The 9,651-nt window shown below is 39.2% G+C and overlaps 1 pseudogene; it reads right to left on the bottom strand.

Moving 5' to 3' along the window:
* Positions 1 to 5,787: 5,787 nt before the first annotated feature.
* On the bottom strand, positions 5,788 to 9,089 carry LOC102828841 (annotated as a pseudogene).
* Between the last annotated feature and the right edge of the window lie 562 nt (positions 9,090 to 9,651).

The raw sequence follows: 9,651 nt of genomic DNA, 5'->3' as shown, positions 1-9,651 counted from the left end.
TCTATCTATCTATCTATCACAGTATGTGATTGGCACCTCTCAGCAATAGGCTCAAAGCATCCATGGTCTCATTTTAAAGACCATCCTCCTTTGAGTGTATTGTTTCTGGGGCCTCCTAATACATCCATTATTCTCATTGCTCACACTGTGCCAAGAGCAATTATGAAACATGTTCTACAGCCAACAACCTTGGTGCAGAAATAGCCGTTGACAATGAATCTCTACATTAGTGGCAGGAAGAAGGTGACTTATCCCATTTCAACAGTGAAAGGGTCTTTAGAAGAGGCCACATTTTCCCCATACCTACTGATTAAAAGTGCTGAGAAAAAAAGTTTAGTAAGAGATAATAAAGCATGAAGCACACAACGCTACCAAGGAAGGCAATAATGTACTGGTTCAATTCTTTAAAACTCTGTACTTCAGAGAATTTTATTACCACTCCCAAGCAAGAAAGTAAGTTCCTCACTGTTCAGTTTATAACTGCATTAATATGACATATTGACCCTCCAGAAACTGGCCTGAGTACATCCAAAGAATTATATTTCCTTTGACTTCCTACACTTATATAATCTTTTGGGTTGAGTTCCCTCAAAACAGACTCTGAAATGGCTATTTCTGATAATGGATAATTCAGAAGTTTATTGGGTACACCTTTCAGGGTGAAAAAATCAGTAAAGGAGTGAGGAAAGCAGGACTGAACAGAAAAAGAAGTTGACTTCATATAATGCAGTTAAATCAAAGACTTTGGCTGACCCTATGCTGATTTCTCAACCACACCAATCTTCAGAAATGCTCTGTATTAAAGCAAGGACCTTGAACTTTTTGCTCCCATATCGACAGATCATTTCTTCGGGTTTTCCTGGGGTATGGAAATAACCTTGAGTAGGTAGCCCCACACCCTGAAGGCAATTTTGGGAGAGTTTCTAAGTTGTGTGCCAGTAGCATTTGACACACCTAGTGACTACCCCAGTATTGAAAAGGGGATCTGAGTGACATGGTACAGCAGTCACTGTCATCTCCCACTTAGGCAGTTTCACTTGACCTCCTTTGTACAGATAAGTCCACCACCACTCATCTGTCAGTTTGTCTTCTTGTGGTGACTGTCTGTTGCTGTGATGCTGGAAGCAATGCCACAGGTATTTTCAATAACAACAGGGACGTCCCTGGTGGACAGGTTTCAGCTGAGTTTCAAATTGAGGACAGACTAAAAAGGAGAGGTGGAACACTTCTTAAAGGTCAACCACCGGAAATGGTCTGAATAGCAGCAGCAGATTTTATGATATAGTGCCAGAAGATGAGTCATTCTGTTTGTAAGACACTCAAAATAAAAAAAAGTGAAAGAGCTGCCTCCTCAAACTAGAATTGATCTTAATGACATGGATGGAGCTTTTGGGATCTCACTTGCTGATGGAGCACTACTTGAAATGTGAATAAACATCTGCAAATATCTGCTAATAATCATTAATGTGGATTGTATGACGTATGAACCTAGTTTCAAAAATGAAATGAAACACATTAACATTGATACTCTAGGTATTAATGAACTGAAATGAACTGGTATTGGTCATTTTGAAGCAGACAGCGATAAAATTTACTTGTTGGGAGCAAAGAACTGTAGAGGAAGACATCAAATTTATTGCCAAAAAGAGCATTTCAAGATTTATCTTGAAGTACAAAGGCATATGGATAATTGCCATATGCCTACATGGAAGACCAAGGTTCTCTAGTAGTGTAGTGTTTACAAGTCTGACTGTTCATCTTAAGGTCAGCAGTTTGAAACTACAGTGGTTCTGTAGGAGAAAGATGAGCCTTTCTGTTCCCATAAAGATTTACAGCCTCAGAAACCCTATGCAGAGTTACTGTGAGTCAGAACCAACTCCATAGCACATAACCACCACCACCACATAGAAGATCAGCCAATGCCATTATTCCTCAAATTTATGCATCAACTACTGAAGTAAAAAGATGATGATATTGAAGAATTCTACCAACTTCTTAAGTCTGAACTTGATCAAATATGCAGGCGTGACGCATGGGTAATAACTGGTGATTGGAATGTCAAACTTAGCAACAAAGAGAAAAGAACAATAGCCAGAAAATATGGCCTTGGTGATAGAAATGAGCTGGAAGACTATTTATTAACTGTGAACACCTTTTCTCAATAACATAAACAGCAAGTATGCATGCAGATCTTACCAGATAGAATACACAAAAATCAGATTGAGCACATCGGTGGGAAGAGGTGATGGAGAAACTCACTATTGACAGCCAAAACAATTCCAAGGGATGATTGTGGAACAGATTGTCAGTTGCTTATATGAAAATTCAGGTTGAAACTGAAGACGAAAATAAAAACAAATTCCACGAGAACCAAAAACAACCTTGAGTATCTCCCATCTGAATTTAGAGAGCATCTCAAGAACAGATTTAACACAGTGAACACTAATGACTGAATACCAGAGTAGTGGAGCTGACATCAGGAATATCATACATAAAGAAACTAAAAGATCATTAAAAAAATAGAAAAGAAAGAAGAGACAAAAGTAGATGTCAGAAGAATCTCTAAAATTTGCTCTTTGGTATTGTTGTTGTTGTTAAGTGCCTTCGAGTCGGTTCCGACCCATAGCGACCCTGTACAGGGTTTCCGAGGGTGTAAATCTTTACGGGAGTAGAAAGCCTCATCTTTCTCCCGCGGAGCGGCTGGTAGTTTTGAACCACTGACCTTAAGGTTCGCAGCCCGATTCGTAACCACTACGCTACCAGAGCTCTTGGTATAGAGTTACTAAAATGACTAGAAGAAATGATGAAGTAAAAGATCTGAAAAGGGAAATTTCAAAGCGCAACTTGAGAAGACAAAGTGAAGTAGTAAAACAAAATGTACAAAGACCTGGAGGTAGAACACCTAAAGGGAAGAACACACTCAGCATTTCTTACACTAAAAGAAATAAAAATTTCAAGCTTCAGGCTGCAATATTGAAAGACTGTGTGAAAAATATTGAATGAATTAGGAAGCATCTAAAGATAATGGAAGGAGTTTCTGCAGTAACACAGAATTACTGTACTAAAAATAACTGGTTGATGCTCATCCATTATAAGATATAGCATATGATCAAGAGTAAATGGTTTTGAAAGAGGACTTCCAAGCTGTACTGAAGTCATCAGCCAAAAATAAGATTACAAGAATTGATGGAATGCCAACTGAAATGTTTGAAGAAATTTATGCAGTGCTGGAGACACTAACTCACCTATGCCAAGAAATATGGGACAGAGATACCTAGCCAACTGATTGGAAGAGATCCTTATCTGGCCCCATTCTAAAAAAGGTGATCCAATGAAATGTAGAAATCATCGAACAATTATCACTAAAATCACCTGCAAGTAAAATTTTGCTGAAGATAATTAAAAAACAGTTGCAGTAGTACATTAACAGAAAACAGCCAGAAATTCATGCCAAGTTCAAAGGAGGATGTGGAACTAGGAATGTCATTGCGTATGCCAAACGGATCTTGGCTGAAAGCAGAGGATATCAGAAGGATGTTTACCTGTGCTTTATTAACTACGCAAAGGCTTTCAACAGTGTGGAACATGACAAGCTATGGATAACATTTCAAAGAATGGGCATCCCGGGATAAATAGCTGGGCTCCTGAAGAAACTGTACAGGCAGTCATTTGAACAGAACAAGATGTGCTCCAGGGTTGTATTCTTTCAACATATGTATTCAATATGTGTGTTGAGCAAACAATCTCAGAAGCTGGATTATATAAAGAGGAGCATCAGAATTGGAGGACGACTCATCAACAACCTGTGATATGCAAATGATGCAAACTTCCTTTTTTTTTTCCCACAGATCCTCTACTTTTACAAGTATGATGTCCGTATCAAGGAATTGGTCCTTCCTTAGAACTTTTTTTTTTTTTTACAATTATATTCATTTATTTGGGAAATTGACTACCTGTAAAGTCACAAGGAATGAGCACATTGTTGCAAAGGTGGGGAGGGAAGAGTATTTAAGGAAGATGATAAAGGGCATAGGGCATACACAAAACTTATGTTTCTCCTTCTCTAGCCCTCCCCAGAACAAAGCCACATTTCCCAACTCAAACTGCCTCCTTTCTACTCCACTCTTTTGATCAAGATTTCTTTTAAAGAAACACATTTTTAAATGAACTTTGGTATGAAAGGATTATACCATGTCTATATAAGACAATTTCGGAATCCATTCTGCTTACATGAGTATTCCCAAAAATTCATGTAGAGTAAGAGGACTATATTAAACCTCTTGGCAAGATTCTTGGCCAAACCAAGAGACAAACCCAGCAGAAGACACCCTCAGGCAACAATCTGGTAATGACAAATTACTCTTAATAAACTGCAGGATCACAGAGCTGGGCAAATAGGTGTTAAGGTTCTTCTGCCCTTGGTTCCATTAACCCAGATGTGTGCCAACTCAGAATTTACAGTTGTGGAAGCAATGAGGCTACACATACTGAAAGACAATACACATACAAATAAGAAACCACGTTTCTTTTAGAATTGAAAGATACAATTATTTCTCAGTTCTTTTGGTCAATGACAAAATGAAAAGCCATCAGAGTACTATAGCTGTATCCTAGTGTGCTGTTTCCAACCTAGCAGAAGAATGTTAAAAGGACACAAAAATGACAGATTAGAAAATGTACTGATGGCCATTTGATTCAGCCGAGACAAGGGCCGGTCCTGTCCAGATGAGCAAGAATTTCTCCATAACCTACAGAGTTTGCTCTATGCATATTTAATAGTCTGTTTGCAATCACCTTAATTGTTAGGACATGCAACTATTAGGAGGTTTGTGGGATTTGGTAACATCAGTGTGGTTGAAGACAAACAGCATCACAGAAATTATGCGTTTAAGCTGTCTGTGAAATCTCGTATAGCTCATCAGCTTGTTTCTCTTGGTTTATGGAAGAGGTTGTTGTTGTTGGTAAGTGCCATCGAGTCGATTCCTGCCCATAACAACCCTGTATAGGGTTCCCAAGGAGCAACGGGTGAGCTTGAAATACTGATTTTGCAGTTCAAACGACTTTGCAGTGTGACGCATTAGCCCACAGCGCCACACCAGGACTCCATGGAAGAGGTTGTTGTTGTTGTTGCTAAGTGCCATCAAGTCGGTTCCGACCCATAGCGACTCTGCATAGGGTTTCCGAGGAGCAGCTGGTGAGCTTAAGCCACTGGCCTTGTAGTTCAAAGGTTTTGCAGTCTGGCGCATTAACCCAAAGTGCCACACAACAAAATGACAGAAGAAACATTCAATAGACTCACAAGAAATGTCACCATTGACCCTACTAATATCAGCAAGGGACTCACCAGGAGCCCCCCGTCACAACAGCAGCAGCAGCGGCACTCTGGAATGCTCTTCCTGGACAGCTCGGGTCATGGTGGTGGTGGTTATGTGCTGTGGAGTCGGTTCCAACTCATAGCGACCCTGTATAGGGTTTCCAAGGCTGTAAATCTTTACAGGAGCAGAAAAGCCTCATCTTTCTCCCATGGCATGGCAAGAGGCAAATACAATATATACCGAGTTCCCTTGTTGGTCCATAAAATACAAACAGGATTTTCTAGGAGGCTAGCCATTTCTCAGACTGTCTTGCCAAAGCAGGTTTTTTTTTTAAAAACACACCTGATTTAATTCACCTTCTAGAACATAAAATGTCTGCCATAACAAGGCATTGCCCACAAATGAACTGAATCCAAATCATTAGCTTAGGGCATTTGGTAAGTGTCATCAAGTCAGTCTTGGTGGGTTTAGGTTAATAATGAAAAATCAATAGGGGCTTTAGTGGACCACACACATTCCATAAATATGCATTGGTGTGACAGCCTGTCAGTCCAGATCGCACGCATTTTTTACTATTTGGATGATGAGTGGTACTTGTGTCATTCAAATGCAGGTGTTTCTGGCTAAATTTCTTAATGAGATTCCCAGGAACTAAGGCCACCAGGGCAATGGCCAACAGCTTAAGGGCAGTTTCCCAGGAGAACAGAGCATCCAGAGAGAGTTGACAGGATGGAGCCTATCTGCACGCAGAGGAAACTGTATGAGATCAGCCCAATAAGAACAGACAGGAAGAACTGCATGATGGTAATGTTCAGAAGTGGGCACAAGAGGTTCAAGAACCAGTTTGGTGTCATGGGGAAAAGTCTCTAAAACAATAATAAGAAAAACAAGCTGTTTCTGTTCTCCTCCACCTTACTCTGCAGGAGGGCCACTTTATCAGGAAAGTAGGACACCACCAACTGTTTGCCAAAAATACTGGAGGTCAGGTAGCTGCATGTGGCACCCACTGAGGTCAACACACAACACAGCAGAAGCCCCAGCCATGGTCCAAACAAGGCAGCAGCTAAAACATTCTGTCACCATACTCCTTGATGGAGTCCAGTCTTGGCCCATGAGGTAGCAAGTACAGGGTGAAGGTGCAGCCAGAGAAGACCAGGAGGAGGCTGAGTAAGGGGCGTATCTCGATACTGCACCCTGACCCTGTGTGACCAATCAGTCCCTTCCTTGTAACTTGTCCAAATTATATGAGACAACATCTCACCATCCTTGCTCTTAAGGAGCATTCAGTCTATGCTTCTTTCAAGACAGATTTATTCTTTCTCCTGGAAGTGCATGATATATTCATTGTTCTTCACCAACATCATAATTCAAAGGCATCAATTCTTTGGTCTTCTTACTGTCAAGCCTTAGCATGCATCTGAGTCAATTGCAAATGCCATGGTCCTTGGTTCTGGTCAGGTGTGCCTTAGTCCTCAAAGAGACATCTTTGTTCTTTTACACTTAAAAGAGGTCTTTTGCAGTAAATGTGCCCAGTGCACTGCATTGTTTGATTTCTTGGCTTCTCCTTTCATGGGCATTGATTGTGGATCCAAGTAACATGAAATCCTTGACAACTTCAATATTGTCTCCATTTTTCATGATGTTGGTTATTCATCCAGTTGTGAGATTCATGGTACCTTGTTCTTTGCCAATGACTTCAATGCACCTTGAACTTCTTCCTTCAGGACCATTGGCTCTTGATCATATGCTACCTCTTGAAGTGTCTGAAAATCAACCATTCCTTTTTTGCACAGTGACTCTGTGTTTTCCTTACATCGTTTTTTGATGCTTTCTGCATCATGCAATATTTTGCCCAAAGCATCCTTCAATACCACAAGTTGAGGTTTGAATTTTTTCTTTTATTTCTCAGCTTGAGAAATGTAGAGGTTGTTCTTCACTTTTGGTTTTCTAACTCTAGGTGTCTACACATTTTGTTATAATATTTGACTGTGTCTTTTCATGTTAACCTTTGAAATTTTCTGTTCAGCTCTTGTACCTCCTCACTTCTTCCATTTGCTTTAGCATATCTACACTGGAAAGTAAGTTTCAGAGTTTCTTCTGACATCCATTTTGGTCTTTTCCGTCTTTCTTGTCATCTTAATTACCTTTTGCTTTCTTCTTGTATGATGTTCTTTATGCCATTACACAATTCTTCTTGTCTTTGGTCTTTAGTGTCCAATGCATCAAATATGTTCCTCAGATAATGTCTAAAATCAGGTGGGATATATTAAAGGTCATATTTTGTCTCTCAGGGACTTGTTTTAATTTTCTTCATCTTCAGCCTGAATTTGCATATGAGCAATTGAAAGTCTGTTCCACAGTCCACCCCTCCCCTTGTTTTGGCTGATATGGAGCTTTTCCATCAGTTCTTTCAACAGATGTAGTTGATTTGATTACTGTGTATTCCATTTGGTGAGGTCCATATGTATAGTCATCTTTTGTGCTGTTGGAAAAAGGTATTGCAGTGAACAAGTCATTGGTCTTGCAAAATTGTATCATGCGATCTCCAGCATCATTTCTATCACTAAAGTCATATTTTCCAACCACTGATCCTTCCACTTTGTTTCCAACCTTTGCATTCCAATCACCAGTTATTATCAATATATCTGGATTGCATGTTTGATCCACTTCAGACTGATGAAGTTGGTAGAATTCTTCAATTTCATCATCACTGGCTCTGTTAGTATTTCTTACTGTGGTGGTTTGTGTGTTGCTAGAATTATAGAAGCTATGCCACAGTTATTTGAAAAACCAACAGGGTCACCCACTGTGAACAGGTTTCATATGAGATTCCAGATAAATACAGACTAGAATGAAGGAGAGATGGACTACTTCCAAATATTTAGTCACTGAAAACCGTATGAATAGCAGTCAGACTCTGTCAGCACCAGATTATTGCGTACTGAATCATGATGAAGAGCACCAGAATATTTTCAGAAGACAAGCTCCTCTGACTGGAAGGCACAAACAATGTGATGGGGGAAGGGCTGCCTCCTGAAAGTAGAGTACAGTGTGATGATGCAAATGAAGTAAAGCCCCCGTGGCCTTCATTTCCTGATGGGGCACAACTCAAAATGAAAGAGACAGATGTACATGTCCATTACTATTCAGAACATAGACTGTATGAATTATGAATCTAGAAAAGTTGGAAATTGTCAAAAATGAAATAGAATTCATAAACTTTATTATCCTAGGCATTTGTGAGCTGAAATGGCCTAGTATTGTACATTTTTAATCTGACAATCACATTATTTGCTAGGCCGGGAATGACAAAATTAAAGAGAAATGATTTCCCATTCATCATCAAAAAGAACATATCAAGATCAGTCATGAAGTACAATGTTGTCTGTGATTGGATAATATCCACACAACTACAAGGAAGACCAGTTAATACCTCTATTATTCAAAGTACGCACCAAAACTCTGTTACAGGATATATGCTGAGGACCTGGGACAGGAAAATTAAATTACCAATCAGAATATGAAAATTTTAGAAAAGATGAGAACTGCCTTTTTAATTAAATGGATAGTTAGTCTCCATAATGGGTGGTTTCCGTTCAGAGGTTCAGCCCAGGTGTCTGCAGCTGGCTGCAACATTATCTAAATAAGACTTGGTAGTTGGGAGCTCATGCTTCTGGATGCAGAAATAACCTCCCTTCCTGCCACCATGTTTACAACCTTTAAGGGGTTTTGTTCTAGGACGTGTAATTGGCGCATGTCACATGGATGGGTCATTCTGCCTATTTAGTTGCTAGTACTTCTTTGGTGATGGATGTTCTATGCTGAACATCAACATGTGAAACAATGATATTCATTCCATAAATCTCTTCCCAAAATGTCCTTGTCCTGATTTACTTTGATTATCTTTTGATAGCTGGAGAAAATGATATTAGACACTTTACTTGCCTATCTAGAAAGTCTCTCATTCATATGTTCTCTATATTATTATTATTATTTTTATAAAATGGATAATTCTTTCTTTTCCTGTATAATAGAAATACAAAGTTAAAAACTAAAACAAGCTAGCACTTTTTAAATTAACTTGAGAAATCTTGGTCAGATCAGTAATTTGTTAGGTACATTTTCTATACTAAGTTAATTGTAGGTGACTGTGTTTCCAATAGTCTCACCCATACATAGATACTCATCAGTCTTTCTCCAGCTTTACATAGCAGACTCCTCATTGCTCTTCTAGACTCCATTTTTTTTCTCCCTCCTCTCCCTTGTAATTTCCATAGTTTCCTGACTCAAAGCTAATGTCACATATTTTAGTACACATTTATTTTGTATCTACTTT

This window comes from Chrysochloris asiatica, unplaced genomic scaffold (genome assembly GCF_000296735.1).
Source record: "Chrysochloris asiatica unplaced genomic scaffold, ChrAsi1.0 scaffold00003, whole genome shotgun sequence".
In the NCBI taxonomy this organism is placed as follows: Eukaryota; Metazoa; Chordata; class Mammalia; order Afrosoricida; family Chrysochloridae; genus Chrysochloris; species Chrysochloris asiatica.
This window is presented reverse-complemented; position numbering and strand designations above follow the sequence as displayed.